The sequence below is a fragment of the Sturnus vulgaris genome, chromosome 2, assembly GCF_052056855.1.
Source record: "Sturnus vulgaris isolate bStuVul1 chromosome 2, bStuVul1.hap1, whole genome shotgun sequence".
Taxonomy (NCBI): domain Eukaryota; kingdom Metazoa; phylum Chordata; class Aves; order Passeriformes; family Sturnidae; genus Sturnus; species Sturnus vulgaris.
The window spans coordinates 113,403,207-113,420,844 of record NC_142244.1 but is presented as its reverse complement, the minus strand read 5'-3'; the positions used below and the strand labels follow the sequence as shown (position 1 = coordinate 113,420,844).

The following is a 17,638-nucleotide window of genomic DNA, read 5'->3' as shown; positions in this document are numbered from 1 at the left end:
GCCCTGGCAGCCAGGAGGAACATCCTGTCCTGAGGGACATCAGGGACAGCATCACCAGCCGGGCAAGGGAGGGGATTGTCCTGCTCTGCTCTGGGCTGGGACAGCCTCACCTCCAGTGCTGGGGGCAGTTTTGGGCACCACAGTGGAAAAAAGACGTGAAGCTATTGGAGAGTGGCCAAAGGCAACGAGAAGCCATGTGGAGCTGGGGGCATTTGGTCTGTTCAGCCTGGAGGAGACTGAGGGGAGACCTCACTGCAGTCACAACTTCCTCAGCAGGGGAAGAGGGACAGGCACTGATCTCTGCTCTGTGGTGACAGTGACAGGACCCGAGGGAATGCCCTGAAGCTCTGTCAGGGGAGGTTTAGGTTGGATATTAGGAAAAGATTCTTCCCCCAGAGGGTGTCTGGGCACTGAACAGGCTCCCCAGGGCAGGGGTCACAGCACCAGCCTGGCAGAGCTCAGGAAGCTTTTGGTCAGTGCTCTTGGGTACATGGTGTGACTGCTGGGGATGGTGCTGTGCCAGGCTAGGAGTTGGATTGATGATCTCTGTGGGTCCCTTCCAACTCAGCATATTCTGTGGTTCTCTGTTTTTGTGATCTTCTCTGGTCCTGCTACTCCTTCATCTTCCCCAGCAGCCAATGTCAGCCCCTGAGGCTGGACAAGTGGCCCTGTTAATGAGCCACAAGATGATGCAGAACTCTGCTCTTGCTCCTTCAGCCACTCCAGCTCTCTCCTGCAAACACCCAGGGAAACAGTTGCTCTCCAGAAAAATAACTTGAAGGTCCCCTAGTGCAAAAAGCATCAATTTTGTTCCATGAGAGGATTTCGCTTTAAAACAGTCAATTCCTCACAACAATGCTGCCCTTTGAGGCAAAGAAACCTTTTTTTTTTCACTCCCTCTTGTTCCACTTGGTGGGTATAGAAGGAAAGAAAATTCCATACTTTAAAGACAAGAATTACAAAACTAGTGGATTAGATTGGTGACTGTAAGGAGAAAAACCTAAATACAGAATGAGTGAAAGAAAAAGGGAAGATGAAATGAAGTAAAGCAATGAATATTTGAGGAGAGAATGCACAGTATTTCTTTTTCTCTCTACTGTCTTTTTCTTCCCACCACTCCTTCCAATTTAAATCTTTCCTTTGGTTGTAGGCATCAATCCAGAAACTATATGAAGCAAGTAATTAGTGCTATGTATGGAAATAGTGTTATTAACTTAGGTGACCACAGTCAAGATCAGATTTCTGTTCCTTTTTTTTCTATAATATACATGTAGAATTATATTTCCCGTGATGGATTATTTCCTTTGCAATTTGTTAATTGCCTCTTTTATTATGAAGAGAATTTGTACTCAGAGAGCTAGAAAAGGCCATAGGGTTCCTACAGCACTTAGAAACAGTCAGATCTGCAATGGGAAATAAAGGGATGAGTTAAATGATCCCCAAACGCTTTCCAAGCCTGGAACAAGAGCTAAGGCTGCCTTTTAACAAGTTAACTTCTCCCCAGACACAACCGCATTGTCAAACAGGCAAATCCAAGATCTCCTGGCTTAGAGCTGCACCTACAAGACCCAGAGTTTCAGGAACAAACACTCCAGCTGTTTTTTAACAGATGGGGAGAGCTGGATGTGAGGTCTGGGGAAACTCTTCAAATTTGCCCCAGTCGCAGGGTAAAAGGTATAATATTGGTCTCCAAAAATCCTAACTACAGACTGTAGTGTGACCAACCTTCTTGATAAAATACTGGGAGTTCAGACTGCGGTGTTCTAGGCTGGGTATCATCACCCTCTGTCCTCTGCCTGATGTTTTTACCATATGGAAAACATTTCCAAACACATTTCACAAGCTGTGTCCTTTTAATTACCATTAATGATATTTAATTCTTGAAGATATATGTCTGCTTAAATATTTATTATAAATAAGCCCGCACTATAGAGTCCATTTAAAAATGCAAATCATCTCTAAAAAACAGATTTAAGACAGATCTTATACAGTATTTATCAATTAAAACTAGTTTCAGGGATTCATAGTTGCATAAGGATTTATAAATAAAAAATAATACTGGGGGATATGTTTCATTTAAACTATTTTATTTTCTTTAGATCAGTTATATCTAATATTGTGGTAGTTAAATTAAATTCCTGCTGCATAATTTACATCTGAGAACATAAGCTAACATCTAATTTAATTTCATCTTCTTTAGAACAGATATAAAACATATTCTGCAGATTCATAGGGACATTGTGGGATTTTTTTATAATTAACCTGACAGGACACAAAAAATGCATGTATGGATAGTTGTTAGCAGTCTTCCACCAAGGCTAAAGTCTTCCTGTGAAGAAATCAAGAAGGCTGTGGATTCCTTAAGAAGACCAAAGAGAAAATAGGTATTTGTTCCAAGTTTTGTCCAGACCTGGCCCTACCTCGACTGAGATGCAACACAATTCTGGTCACAGTCTGTATTGCTTCAAAAGAAAACAGAAGTTCTGCAGCTGCCGCTGCCTGAAACATTTGGCTGGTGTAGCCAGTCTGAACTGAATTGGAAAGTTACTGTATAATACTGTAACTTTTTATTCCCCTAGAAAGAACCCATTGGGAAGTAATATTAATATATTTTATTCACAAAGTATTTGAAAGCTCCTCCTGGCCCTGCGGAGGTTGGCAGTGTCTTAAAAACATCTACAGACACAGAATTTTGTCCTGGTACTGTTGTGTGGATCAGTTTGTCCTGTTTTCCTGTATCCTTCTGTGGTTCCTTATCTCAGTCTTACACTGAAAAGCCCTTCAGACACACCAACCTTTGCTTCTGGCATTGTGCCCACAGCAGGGCTGTCTTTCCCTATGGAATCTTGATGACACAAACGATTATACCAAAAGGCCATTGTGGCAATCTGTTTAGGATTCCTGTAGTTAACAAATGTCTGAAGACTTTGAACAGATCTTTTTTGAATTGCAATGAATTTTTAGGGGGAAAAGAATTCTAGTTGTGATTTCAGTATTTTCTACTGGTAGAGAATCCATCACAATCCTCTGCAACTGATAAAGGTTAATAATCAGCAATTCTATCAATCGTTATCATTTCCTTAAAACAACAAAACATACCTGTCTGTTTACTCAGAACTGCAGATGAATCATATTTGTTCAGTTTAGGAATCTGCCAGGATGAAAACATCCTCCTGCTATGCCACTCTATCCCAAATGATATTTCACTTCTCCAGAAATTCAGCCCAGGACACATCAAAGAGTTTTGGGGGAGATTGCTTTACTTCTCTAAAGAGTTAACAAGCAAAAGGGCTGAACAAATAATGAAATATGTAACACTGTGGATTTCACTTCTTCCTGCTGCAAAATGCCCATGAACAGCACATACATTATTTAATGTGGCTTTTCAGAATTGCTGCACAGAGCTGTACATTGGTGTGTGTAGGTGAGAAAGGAGGGTTGTTATTCCATCCCAACCAATTGCTTGAAAAATTCCCTGTAAATATTTGGGTCTTGAGAAATATTAACTGTGATGGATCAGATCAGTATTTTAGTATTCTTTCTGGACTTGGCAGGTGCTATCAGCAGGCAGAACGTATTTGGGCTTCAGCTCTGCCATGCGGATACACAGCTGGAAAATTCAAAAAATTGAAACAGAACAAAACAAATCTGCCCTTCTTGAGCCAGTCAGGGCTTACATGAGACACCATTATTGCAAATCTTCTGTTTGCTGGTGAAATCCATGGACAAATCTTGAAATGGGTGCAATTTACTGGGCACCTGCAACATCATGGCCATGAGAGGTTTGAAAATCCTCTGCCGACATCAGCCTTGGTAAGAAGTGGATGACAACTTCCAGTTTCACTCTTTTTTTTTTCCCTCACAAATACCTGCACACCCCCTGATTCACAGCCTTCAGCAGCAGGTAAAGCCTCAGGTAACCAGCAAAGGACAATAACCCCTGGGGGGTCTCCTGATCCACCCGGGGAACAGGAATGGGGACTGGGTACAGCAGCATGGAAGACTTGAGGGCATTAAAATAAAGATTGCTTTTTACTACCAATCCTCTGTGAAATTAGCACCTACTTTTCCTGACTGATTGTTTGTTTGCTGTGTAAGTACCTGACACTGAAATGCAGCTAACAGGCATTCCTGGTATGGCTTGTATTATGAAACAAGTAATTATTTTAATTGCGCTAGCAATTCCCTTCCCTTGTTGCTGTAAACAAAATGATTTCCTTCAGCAGCAATCTGACTCACATCGCGGTTGATAAAGGAGCTGCTCCCTCTGATCAGGGCTGGTGAAAAGTTGTGTGGGGGCTGCAGCCTCTGCCCTCCCCTGGGCCCTGGGGGCTGCAGCCAGCCCAGGGATGCTGCTGAGATCTCTCAGCCCTTTGCTTCAAGCTGCCCTCACTCAGCTCACTTTGAACAGACTCTGCCCCCCTCCTTTGCAACTGCTGTCATTTACAAGTCATTTCAATGCTGCGCGTGTGAAAATCACTTTAGGATAGGGAAAGGGAAGAGCACTGAGCTGGGAGAGCTTCGAGAGCCCAGCTCTCTCTGAATTATTTCTAGATTGAAGTATCTTTGTGAAGTTTGAAAGTTTTTTTTCCCCTTGAGCAGGTTCATGTCCTGTAAAAGGATTCAAGTTAAGACCAAAAAGCAGTTGAATCCAAAGGAGCATAAAAGAGATGTTGACGCATGGGAAAATTCTGTGGATTTTCTCTAAAATGTGCAGATCTGTAAATTCATGCACTAAATGCACGTTATAAATATTATGAAAATGCATCTCTGGCACTGCACAGCCTGCAGAACCTCCTCCTCTGGTGTTGGCTTTGAGCTCACAGCTTCAAAATTATTGACTTAAACATTTTATTATTGATTACATAATTAAAGTGTGAGTGAAGGAAGGAGCATGCAGCCAGTTATGGTATTCAGCTTCACTTTATATGACTTCATGAGACACATTATTTATTTGTGTCTTGCTGTGGGATGAGATTGAAACACGTCTTTAGATATGCTTTTGTCCCTTGGCAGATGAAACATCTTGGATTAATATCAAGTCTTAAGCCAGTAGCACAATTATATGAACACTGCACTTCAGCTTTCATATTTTGGACGCTTAATCATAATGCTGTAGTTAACGAAATGCCTGTAACTTTCTTCATGAGCCTAACAAGTCTGTGTTATTAATAAACAGGTCCTTTGCTGAGACTTTTGAAACTCCTCTATATTCTCAATGCTCAGGTGAAAAAGGGAGAGATGAAGAGGGATTTTTTAGACACTTCAGGGTATAGAAATGACATCACAAGCTTTTTCTTAAATTCATAATAATTTTTTGCAGGCTGCATTCTGACTAATATGCAGATTAAATTGTGTAAAAAAAAAAAATCGACATTATTTGAGAGATACAAGTTTCTCCAGAGAAGTATCTATTCTTCATGCATGTATCTCTCCTGGTGTTAGTGGAACCGCATAAGCACACAAATGCCCCAATCAGAATTTGCTCAGAGACCTAAAAAGTCCTTTGATAGTGATACATACACATTTTAATTAAGTAAAAAAAACACGACTTCAAACTGGTATGTGTAGTAGATGACACAGCAAAACTAAGCCAGGTATTTCTCAAGTCCATATTATCTTTGAATCTGATAACAATAGAAGTAAAATCTTTCTGATGCAAGAGAAAGAGATATAGAGAGCATTTGGGAAAAAATGTAATGCAGATTCAATGACTCTTATTTTCTATTAAAATCAGATATGAAAGTGATTATAACATTTTTGTGTGCCTGTATCAAATTTTGTCAATGCCAAATTAGCTGGAACTACAAATTTTTAAAAGATACCTCAAGTAACTTGCAGTGTTTATCTTGTCACAACCAGAATTTTCAGGTGGATATTGTACTGGTTTGCTGTGGTGGCTGCATTTACTCAGCCTGAGATGAAGTAGAAGAGATGCTATTTATAGTAACTCCTTCCATTAAACTCAAAGGTTGTACTCTGTGCCACAGAGGAGCATCCAGCAGTCTGCAGAGTTCAGATTACTCCAACTGCTCAGACACCAGTCTGGCCTTCATTCCATAATCAATAATGGCCCATCTCTCATTTTTATTGCTACCTAAGCACAACTACTAAATAGATATGCTGGGAGATATAAACCACTATTGTAACTAAAACATCTTTGTTCAACATCCTGTCCGTGACACAGCAACACTCACTCTTTTTCTTTCTCATCCTTTGAAAAAATAAGATTTTGAAAAGATTTGCTATATTGAAGTGGATTTTCCCTTAAAAGCCTAGAAATTCTTTTGGGAAACTTCATGCAACTAGGTTACAGTGTTCTTTCACTTCCTTGTTTTCTAATTGCACATAGATTAGAGCCAAAAGCTTGGTAGATCTGAACACATAGAGCCTCTGGAAGATGTGATCTGAGCTCAAAATTGAATTGGATTGCAATTTTTGCAATTTTTTAAAATTTTCATATTGCAAAACTCTGAAGCCAAACATGATGACCTTCAGAACACTCCAAACAATATGGCCCAAACTCATCTCCTATAAAACCCTAGAATTTATAATCTGTTACAAAGAGAGCAGAAGAGTCTCTTGGTATTGATACTATTAGTATCAAGGTTAATTATTCAGTAATTAATTACATTTGGTTCAAATTACTAGCTTTTGCTTTCTGTTCTTCATTTGTTTGCATACCTGTGCCAGCTGGTCATACAGATTGCATAGTTTGGGTTTCTTCATTTGGATTGCTTGATTCTTTTAAAACAGGAAAATCATAAGCAAAGCAATTTTGGCTTTGAATATTATGATACACAGTCCTTTGAACTAAAGTTTGTAATACTCTGGGGGCCTTGTTAATACATAAAATCCAATTTGTACTTCTGAATAGTTGGGGTAGTAAATAACACAATTATTTCATAATCCTCAATACAAAAATAAAAGGAATTTCTTTTTTTTTTTAATCTGCCAATCTTTCATGGAAACCAAGTGGTATTTTAATAGCGTTGTTAATATCTAATTAGTAACCAATAACTAGAAACCATAATTATTCAAGGTTGTTTTTTCTACATTTTATAAATTCTGGATGTTTATTATGAGTTAACTCCTTAATAAAGATTTGTGTAGGAGTGTTTTCTTGCCTTTAATATGAGTAGATTTTTGCCCCTCAAATTCTGTTCAGAATTCTGAAGGCCATTTTCTCCTCCAAGGTGAATCTATGTAGAAGCATGAACTCAACTGCATATGAAAAAAGTTGAGGGCAAAACCTGACCTCAAATTTCGATTTTGGTCAAAACCAAAACCCAGGTGAGAAGACTGTATTTTCTAGCAGTCTGTCAAAAATGAGCAGTATTGAGAAATCTAAGTTACTCAGCACAGCTGAGAAGTTCCCAGTGCAGTCGAAAAGGATAATGTAGTTTTCAGGTCTGTGGGTTCAAACCCAGGCAATTTAAAGGAATGCTGCTTAAACTGATCATCTTTTAAGGAAATATGCTCAGTAGCCTCTCCAAAATGAAGACTAGCTGACTTATCAGATTTTCTAGTAGATACCCATCTACAGAACAAGAAGTAAAGTTCTTTTCTCGACCAAAAATCCAGGCAAATGGGACATATTTGCAGTGGGGAAGGGTTCAAAGTCTTGTGGTTGAACAGGAGATGTTCACCTGCTCACAACAGGCCTGGATTGCAGCAGTGCTATGTCATTAAAAACTATTATCACAGCTGGTTGCAGATGTCCAAAGAATCCAAGAGTTTATGCCACTAAAATTCATGCCACAATTACACCTTGGTAGAATTTGGTTTGGAGCTTAAAAGCAATCGATAAAATGAAAAAATTAAATCATGTTAGGGAAATCACTATTCAAAAAAACTCCATTCATTAGGATTAACTCTGTCTGGCACTGAACAGATTGGGCAGCATGGATTGTTATTCCACATTTATTTTCTGAATATGGTCTGAATAGTATCTGAATTAACTCCTGCATTAGGAACTTTATTCCCCAGGTTTGATCAAGCTGAAATTGCATGTATATACTTCACATTTTTACTGTGTGCATTAAGCATTCAGTTTCCAGGCAGTCATGCACATCAGAGCACTTACAGATCATTTCAGATATGAGGAGAAAAACATCAGCTCTTGGGTAACCCAAACCTGTCCCAGTCAGGTATCTCTTCCTTGCAGGCTCACTGTATCATGTTTCTATGTAAAAGTCAACATCCTTCCTGGAATGCTCCCCCTTAGGGGGAAGAGCAAGGGGGAAAAAACAGGGAACTTGCCTGTGAGACAGTGGAATGCCTTTGATTCATTGATCCTAAGGACACTGCTGAGACATCCTCAAGAATTTAATGGCTTTGGAGCCTGAATTCCAGCTTGCCAGTGGTTTTTTTTCAATGTTAAAACCACGGAAAGCTGAAGAGTATTTTCTTGTTGTTTCTCTTTTTTTTTTCTTTTCCGGTTCTGGCAGTGAAAATGCTGGTTTAATGTTTTACTTTTGTTTGGAGAGAACAAAAATTAGTCCTTCTCTCTATAGTCCTCTGTTCACCTACACTACATCAGCATGAAGTCAGTAAATGATGCTGGTATTAAAAACTGAATCAATTTCTTTTCCTGTGTTTGGATCATCTGTGGATTATAACCCTGCAGCTGCACTGAGCCCCCAAAAGTCCATAAAGCTGCACTTAGTGTTTCCACATGTAGTCTGATTTCAGGGACACATTACATACAAATATATTAGAAAGAAGATTTCAAGAGCAGGCCTGACACTCTTCCCTTAAGTCTGGAATATAACCACAATTTTTTCCAGTAATTCTAACTATATTAATATAAGTAAAAAAATTAATTTTAGTCAGAGTATAAAGTCTATCTTAAAAACTTCATTTTTTTATGAGCAATGTTATAAAACAAGTAGTATTTATCCTGGAATGCCTTTAAACTTGTTGAAACTGTAAAATCCAATTAATGCTGTCGCTTCTTTGCTTCAGTCCATTCAAAAACCAGTGTCTAATTCTTCCAAATACTGACAGAAGTGTTTGTTAGCTTCATAGAAAACATCCAAACAGTTCATGGAATTTATGCCTTGGGGAAGCATTTGTTTTTCTTGTTTGGTCAATTAGACACTGCCTTTCTTAAGGGAGGGTGTATTGTAACATCAGGCATGATAATAAACAGAAACACCAACGGGTTGCTGCAAAAAGTTTGGGTTGATGTCGAGGTTCCAGTTCTGCCTTTGGAGAGCTCAGACACTCAGGGAAGGGGTAATGCAAACTGAGGAGTCTTCTACACAATTTTGCTTGAGATTATTCAAACTGAATAGCTCCAAGCTTCTTATGAAGCTGATGGTGCTCTAGTGGCAAGAAGTGAAAAAAAAAAAAAATCAAAATTAAGCTACATGATTATTTTTTCAATGTGAGAAAAGGGAATTTTAAGAACAAATGCTATGAAGAAGTTATCATGGTGCCATCAAAAACATAGGGAAAGCTTTTGTGCTGAAAAGGAATAGATGTGCAAAGCATACAAATTCTTGAGCTGGATGGAGGCTTAGAAAGTGCTGATTCAACACAGAACACAATGATTTCACCAACATCTTTACAAAAAGTTTTGCTTTATTTCAACACATTTAGGATGCATCATGTTCACTTTACGTTTTATTTTTATGCTTACATTTAGATTTATCTTTTCTTTGGGTAACATTATAATGGAAAGGTCTAAATTATATGAAGCAGCAGTGAAGCGTTTTTGTAAGTATGAAGTGAGTAATTAATTTTGAATTATTTCAATCTCACACAAAGTCAAGGATCACAGGTTCTGAAGCCTTGGACTTTCCCATGGGGCAGTCTCTTGTGGGAAATCATCACATTGCAGAGGCTATGTTTCCTTTCATTGGTTCCATTTGCAGGTACTGCCTTCACAGTCACAGGCACAAAGTCAATCCAGCTCTTGCTCTTTCCAGGAGGTCTGGTTGTAGAATTGCTCTTAAGAAGCTCTGTCCTGTTCCTCTGTCTTTTTGGTGTGTCACCACTGATTTAAAATGAAATATAAAGTGCATTCCTCGAAGTTTAAAGATAGCTGTTGGTGAACTTCTTCCTTTGATTTTCTACCTACCTCTACCTACTCTCTCCCTCCTGAACTGATTATGTTAAGGATGACTCTGGAAGAGGAGGTGGCTGGAAAAATACAAAAACCACACACATCAGTGCTTCTCTCTCTCTCCCCGCACTGGATTGCTGAGCACATATAGAAACCCTGGACTGCAGTCCCCAGCAGGTCTGTGGCAAAACATAAGTAGGATATGTTAACTGTGATTCTCTCACAAAGTCCTTATTAGGCTACACCAGCAGATTTTACTCTTCTTCCTTCTCCAGGTTGCTGTGGGAGTGTAACTGATGCACTTCATTAGGGTTTGAAATTGTGTGAGTAATCTTATTGTTTCTATCGCTCTATGTGAAGTGTGTATAATCACCCTGCTTCCTCATGATGGTATGAGTAACCCCTTTTTATGACAAGCTTTTTCCATATTCCCTATTTTTTGCTCTTTAACTTGTGATTCTACTCCTGCAGCTTTGGATTGATTCAGGTGAGGGAGGAGGCTGGGAGAAGGGAAGAAGGAGGGGTGCAACCTGTAACCCTGTGGTTCAGTTTGGCTGTGAGCTGGGTATCAGATGATAAACCAGAGGAGATCCCACAGGCTGTGACTGCTGAGAGTTGTCAGTGCAGATGTCCTGTTCCCAGCAGATGGAAGTGGTGGTTTGGCGAGGGTGTCACCATCCCAGGGACCTTCTCCATGCTCATTCTGCCAGTGCTGCTCCTGCTGGTGCAGATGAACCGAGATGGGAAACCTGGGGCCAAGAAATCAAGCGAAGGCAACATCCAGAGTTTGCTTACAAGAAAGTTCTTTTGACAACTCTGTGAAGAAGGATCTGGAACAAAAAACTTGTGCTGGTTCTGGGCACAAGGATAACATTGCTCCTTACTCATGTCTAGCAGTTACCTAAAAGCACTGAATGTATAACTGCTCAATTATCTCACCTAATTGACCCATCTGTTTTCCTCTTGCTGCGTATGCCTTGTTCTTGCTGCTGCTCAGTATTCATAATGCCATCACATCCAGCATTTGTTGTGCTTTTCCCGATGTGTCCCTGTGTCCAGCTCCCTTGGACAGTCATGCTGGGCTCTACAGTCACACGTATTTTGCAATATTCCTCTGCCACTCATTCCCACCAACACTGTCTCTGCTACAACATTTTGCCACAGGCGTTGTTCAGAGCCTTTCCCAGAGGCTCAATAAGGCTTTTTGTTTCTGAAGTCGAGGGTTTGTTATACTTCCTGGGAATGAGAGAGTTCCCATCTTCTTGGAAGAGCAGGAGAAGCAGGTCTAAGGAAGAAAGGAGATTAAACACCAGCTACTGGATTGATGGATCACTTGGCTTCACTTCCTTCATAATATATGGACATAAACCAAAATCTTCCATCTTAGACTGACATTTCTGGCAAACATAAGATACGGACCAATAGAAAAACAAAAGTAGCACATACCAGGAATCAGTCCCACAAACCCAACTTTTTTTTACTTTGCTGCCACAAAACCTCTATCTCCATGTTGTTAAAATAATTCCTTCTCTTCCTTCCTACATACAAGCTCAGCCCCTTTGATAGATAGTCCATTCCCTTTTAGTGTCTACTGTCTTTGTGGTAACATTTTTATTTGCTGGATGAAAGGGTAGGAAACCCACTGGTGATTTTCCATTGCTGTTTATTTTATGCAGAGTTTCCTCAGATGCTCAAGCATGGGTATCTGGGGATCTTTTATTCTGTAGTATCCACCATGGAAGGGTCTTGATCCTTGTTCCACATTCAGTAAATACTCAGCATTAGCAATATATCAGTGCTTAGTTATCCTTAAATAATTATTGTTGCCACTGGCTGGAAAATAGAATAAATGGGAGGGGAGGCATACTCTGGGCAAGTATTGATTGCTGTTCCAAGATATTGCCAAAAAATGAGATCCACAGAAACTACAGTGAAACATTACAGTGCAAGTTGGTGAGACACTGTGTTCTGAATTGTTTTCAACTTCGTTGAGAGCATTATTGATCTTCTACATCCAAGGGGACTTGGTTTCCTAAGTATTTTCATTACAGCTTCTGGCTCACCTACAAGCACACTAAACCAAGAATAGTTTTTCTGGGGAACTAAGTGGTCTCTGGTCTGCCTTGCCCTTGAATTGAATCTGACTTCTAAGAGACTTCCTCAGCCCTGATGTCGTCAGCAGAGAACAGTGTTATGTTGGAACATGAGGGAAATATTAGATCATGGAAATTAACTAAGTGGAAGGACTTAATCTAATTCCTTCATCCTAGGTTATTGTTCTTTCACAGTCATAACAAATTAGGAAGACTACGTAGTGCAGGGGAAAAAAAAGAAAAACACTTTACCCCAAAAAACCCCCATGAAACAAAACAACAGACCCTGGCTCATGATGCTTTTGCCTTTTGTTATGATGTGTCCCTACTTCTGTTCCCTTTAATATATATCATGTATTTTTCAGAATGTGCTCTCCACTGTTGTGCATGGAGCTGTGGGTTACAGATGTTAATAGGATGTGATAGAAATTAGTTTTAAAATTTCTGGTCATGAGGATTGTGCTGGATATGGTCATAGACTGGCGAGATGATCCACAAGTGGTGCTGAATGTCTGTGATTTTGCTGTTTTGAAAATATACATCCCAGGAGTGGGGCTGATTGAAACAGCTGCAAAAAATGGTACTTTTATTTTAAGTGTTAAGGAGAGAAGATAAAGGGCATTTACTGCAAACTGAGGCTTGTGAATGTGTTGGTCACAGTTCTGATGCCCTGGCAGTGGCTGCCACATGAGAGAATCCCTGAGTCTGAGGACGGGTTGGGGCAGTTTCCCAGCTGCCCTCAGGCAGATGGAGGAATGGATGGGTGCCAGACTTCTCTGCGTTTTCTCTACAGGTTTTATGTGGCCCAGCAGAGCACTACTGAAACAGCAGGTCCTGTACCACTCATGTAGTGAAAGCTAATGGGTTTGTTGCTGAAATTTTTAGTTTTTCTGTGTGCAGTTGTAAGGATCCCATTTATCTAACAGCTGTGCTATTGTTGTTTATGACCACTGACTTGAATGAGTTACCAGGAGCTGTTCAGAAGGGGCTCTTTGCCGCCTGTGGCTGTTTTTATCTATGCTCTTGTGTCCCTCAACAAGAGCTGGGCATTAAAAAGGTGTGACTCAGCACAGTTGTGTCATATCATTTATTATCATTCTTGCTGAGAGCCTTGGGTATTACCTCAACAAAATTATGAAACATGGCCCTATTGTGGTTAGCCTTGTACACAAATATGCTGAAGGGGAGACCTGTTATAAAATGAACAGTACAATGAGAAATACCAGCTAGACACACTAAAATGAGTGCAGAAAAACAAGATAATGTTTTAGCCGTCAGAGTTTGCATTAGTCTGCAACTGCCTCAGCTGAAAACATAAGATTTCTAACTTGTAAAATGCTCCTTAAAAAAAAACCAAACATAAACTTTACACCACATTTGTGAGCCAAACAGAAGCAAAGGTTTTGAGGTGGTGAAGCAATTGAAAGAAAAAACCTTTGCAGAGTGGTTAAAATAGGGAACTAGCAAACCTGGGCTTGCATGCCATGGTCCTTGCTGCTGACGATCAAGTCTGTGACTGTGGCTGGTGGTTGGGTTCCCAGTCCTGTCCTTCTCTGGCACCACACTTTTGGAAACTGATTCGTGGCAGGATTGAGAGTGTGCTGGGCCTCAGACCATCTGGCTCAAACAACATGTCCACTGCTCCAGAGAGGATTTCCAAAATCCAGCTTTGGTCCCACAGAAAAGCACTGGATCACCCAAAGAGATCCCATTAAAACAAATGTTCCAGAAATTTCCAATCTCTCTGCTGCAGAGATTGCTCAATTAGATCAAGAGCTGCAGCACCTTTGCTTTGGCTCATGGATGACTAACACTTTCTGGGGGTCTGGTTTGTCTCTCACTGCCAATGAAGGTTTCCTCTAGGAAAATTCAGATGAGTCGTGGTGGGTTGGCTCTGACTGGATACCAGGTGCCCACCAAAAGCACCCTATCACTCCCATCCTCAGCTTGATAGGGGAAAGAAAGTACAACACAAGGTTCATGGGTTGAGATAAGGACAGGGAGAAATCACTCACCCATTACCATCCTTACCATCATGGGCAGAGCAGACTTGACATGAGAAAATCAGAATAATTTATTACCAATAAAAGCAGAGTAGCATAATGAGAAATTAAAAGCATACCTTCCCTTCCCTTCCCTTCCCTTCCCTTCCCTTCCCTTCCCTTCCCTTCCCTTCCCTTCCCTTCCCTTCCCTTCCCTTCCCTTCCCTTCCCTTCCCTTCCCTTCCCTTCCCTTCCCTTCCCTTCCCTTCCCTTCCCTTCCCTTCCCTTCCCTTCCCTTCCCTTCCTCCTGGGCTCAACTCCACTCCCATTTCTCCATCTCCTAGCCCTTAACAGCACAAGGGGACAGGGAATAGGGGCTGCAGCAAGTTCACCACTCCTCTCTGCTGCTCCTTCCTCCTCAGGGGAGGACTCCTCACACCTTTCCCTTGTTCTAGTGTGGGGTCAGACACAGGGGAATCTTCCAGCAGCTTCTCACAGAAGAAATCCATCATCCATCTTCCCTGAGAGGAACTGGGACAGCTTCCAGCAGATCACCTCTAATCATGACATGTAAGTGTCTAACCCCTGCCAGATGTTTAATAGGTCTTGTGGCTGGCAAATGCATGTGATTTTAGGGAAGCTTTGAATGGGCAGCAGTGATTCTGCTTTGTGTATTTCCATGAGGTCTCCTTTAGGACTGAAGTATCATCATGGTGGCTGAGGGGAGATTTCATTTGTGGGTCAGGAATGCATTTTCATATCTCTAAATAGTATAACACCCTTTCACATTGATCCAAGAACACACAGAACTTCAGAGTAAATTGTTTTTCCCTGTGACCATTGTTTCTTCCTTCCACCTCTCTTCAGCAGCTCAAGGGGCCAGACCTTGCTGCTGCTGCTACTACATGAAGTTATTCAGCTGAAATCTGTAAGGCCATGGCAAATGACCATAACTGAGTGTCTGTCCCATGGATTGTTTTCTTCTCTGATTAAAAACTCGGGCAGATTCTTCTCATTTCCCAATTTCCCAAAGTCCCATGATCAGGTCTGTGTACGAGCACATCAGTTCCTCACAGGCAGCTTGGAGTGACACAGATCTGCTCTATGGCACGTCCAGCTGGGGATGTTACAGAATGAAGATGTCATTTAGCAGCTCCCTCTGAAGTGACCCTTTTTTCCACCTGAAAATAGAAATAAAAGTTTTTCTGTCTCTCAGGACAGGTTCAGAGCTACAGCAGGTCAGTGGTGTCCAGGCCACCACTGAAGATTGCATCAAACAAGCCTCACTGGTCCATGTAGGAGCTCCAAGCATGTTATTACTTATTTTACCTGGTAGAGAGGTGAACCAAGCACACAGAAAATATTGAATACAGTCTCAGAATGAGCATTTAACCTGTGGGGGAAATAGCACATAAGAATATAATGTGGATGTGTTGCAGGGGGAGGTAAATTTTAAGCCAAAAAATGCAGTGTTTGGAAATAACTGTTTGATTCACCTGGTTTTCTAGAGCTGGAGGAAGAATGTGTATTGTCTGAATCAAGGAAAGTCTTTAGGGAGCCATTCTGCAAATAAAAAATGACATGATTAGTACTAGCATTGTCTAATTGTCTACCCATAAGACTAAAGAATACTTTTTTTCCTAATTAGCCATGCACAAGTTTTTGTGCTGAATGGCTGCTTTTGGGAGACTGACAATGCCAAAAGTATAGGCTGGCTACCCTTTTCTCTCCAGTTGATACATCTGGATGTATCAGTCAAGGAGCAAATTGTGATAATAGTAACATTTAAAAATTAGACTAATCACTGGGACAAATAATTAATGTCATGACATGAAATGGTTTCAAGTAGTTTAGGAAGTGGCATCTGTGTTGTAGCCAGATGCAACTGGATCTTGTCTGTCTCTCAGTTGTGGAGTTTCTTTTTAATTGATACTGACATTGAAATAACTGAGACAAGTCCAGATACCTTGACTTTCTGTTTTCTGCTTATTTTAATGCTGGCTGATTCTTCTGGATTTCCTGCTCTTCTTATTAATTATACATTTTAAAAATAACAAAATATTATGAAGCACTGCCATGTCTGTGGAACCCAGCATATTGGATTTTTTGCCTGGAGTGTCAAACAAGATTAATTATTCTGATAACAGCACGATTAATCCATTCATCACATACAGTGAAAAAGGCACTGTTAACATTAGGACTGAGATACTCTCAGTCTTGAGAGGTGCAAATGGCAGAACTGGCATTTAGAGGGCATTTGTGTCTTTAAAAAGCCACATTCCCCTGTTACCTTCTCCTTTTCTGGGGCCAGATTCTTGCTGCAGGGCTGGCTGTTACCATGGGGGCAGGAGGCAGTGCTGTACAGGGCTGTGTAGGTACAAATGTTTGGCTGAACCCTCCAATGTTATGTAGAGGGTATTATTACCCTGTCATTTAACATTAAAAAAAAAAAAAGAAAAACAGAAAAAAAAAAGAAAGAAGGAAGTGATTTTGTTTTTCTGATTGCCTTAGTTCCTGCTTTCCTAAGGTGAGATTGCCAAGAACGGTTGCACGGCTTTTGAAAGCTAATTTGAGGTCAGACAGTGAATCAAAATCAATTCTTGATTTTTGTCAAGTGTGAGCCGCAGCCGAAGGGTCTGATTTGGGAAGAGGGTGAGCATCCACGCTGGCATCCTGCCCTCACTGCTGCTTCCAGCTGCCAGCATCTTCTGTGCTGGCCTCCACATTCCTGCACTTCCTCTGAACTGAGGAAACTCAGGGGCAGGATTCTTTCAGCTCAAACCCCTCACGTTCAAAAAACTTATTCTATTTTGGTACAGGGAAAGGAAAAGAAAGGTAGATCTCTGGAATGTGCCCTCATTAAAAAGAGGCAGGTAACTGGCTGGCTGCATGACTGGAACTTGTCTCAGCTCATGCACTTGTAACTGAAACAACTCAACTCTTCAGAAGTCTCTAAATGGATTGCTTTCGGTCGGAACAGTACACAGACATTATAAAACCTGCAATTACTTTTACTGTAGGGCCATAAAATATAGATCTGTTAAAGTCTGGGTACAGAACACACAGACATCCTACAGTTCCGACCAGCACAGATGAAAGTCTATTATGAATGATGAAAACAAGGTACTAGAAAATCCATTAGAGCTATTTGTTCCCACTTGCAATGATAGTCTCTGTAACCACATTAAATCAAAGCATCTCTGGAATTTCATTACAAATTTCTTTTATCGATACCATAAGCTGATATAAATAATAGTGTAAGAAAATCTGGGAGAAGAAATTACATTGCATTGTATGATTTAGGGATTTGTGATCAATTATTTAGCATTTCTAGTAGAGATGCACTTAATGTTTTCATTGGAGTGGGACCCTGTAGTGCTGGGGACCGTGTGCCTACTGAGAGAACAAAAATCGCTGGCCTGGAGTGCTCTGACCATTTAAATTGGGTTAAGGACATAAGAGTGTAAAATGAGAGAGCAAAAATGACTAAA

General features: G+C 40.6%; 1 long non-coding RNA gene across 1 annotated transcript in view; it reads left to right on the top strand.

The window, feature by feature from the left end:
• LOC106853539 (uncharacterized) overlaps positions 1-17,638 on the top strand; it is a 119,338-nt gene that overhangs the window by 86,280 nt on the left and 15,420 nt on the right. Inside the window, exon 6 of the long non-coding RNA XR_015801860.1 lies at positions 14,603-14,717. This is a non-coding gene — a long non-coding RNA (uncharacterized LOC106853539). The remainder of the gene's footprint in view (positions 1-14,602; positions 14,718-17,638) is intronic.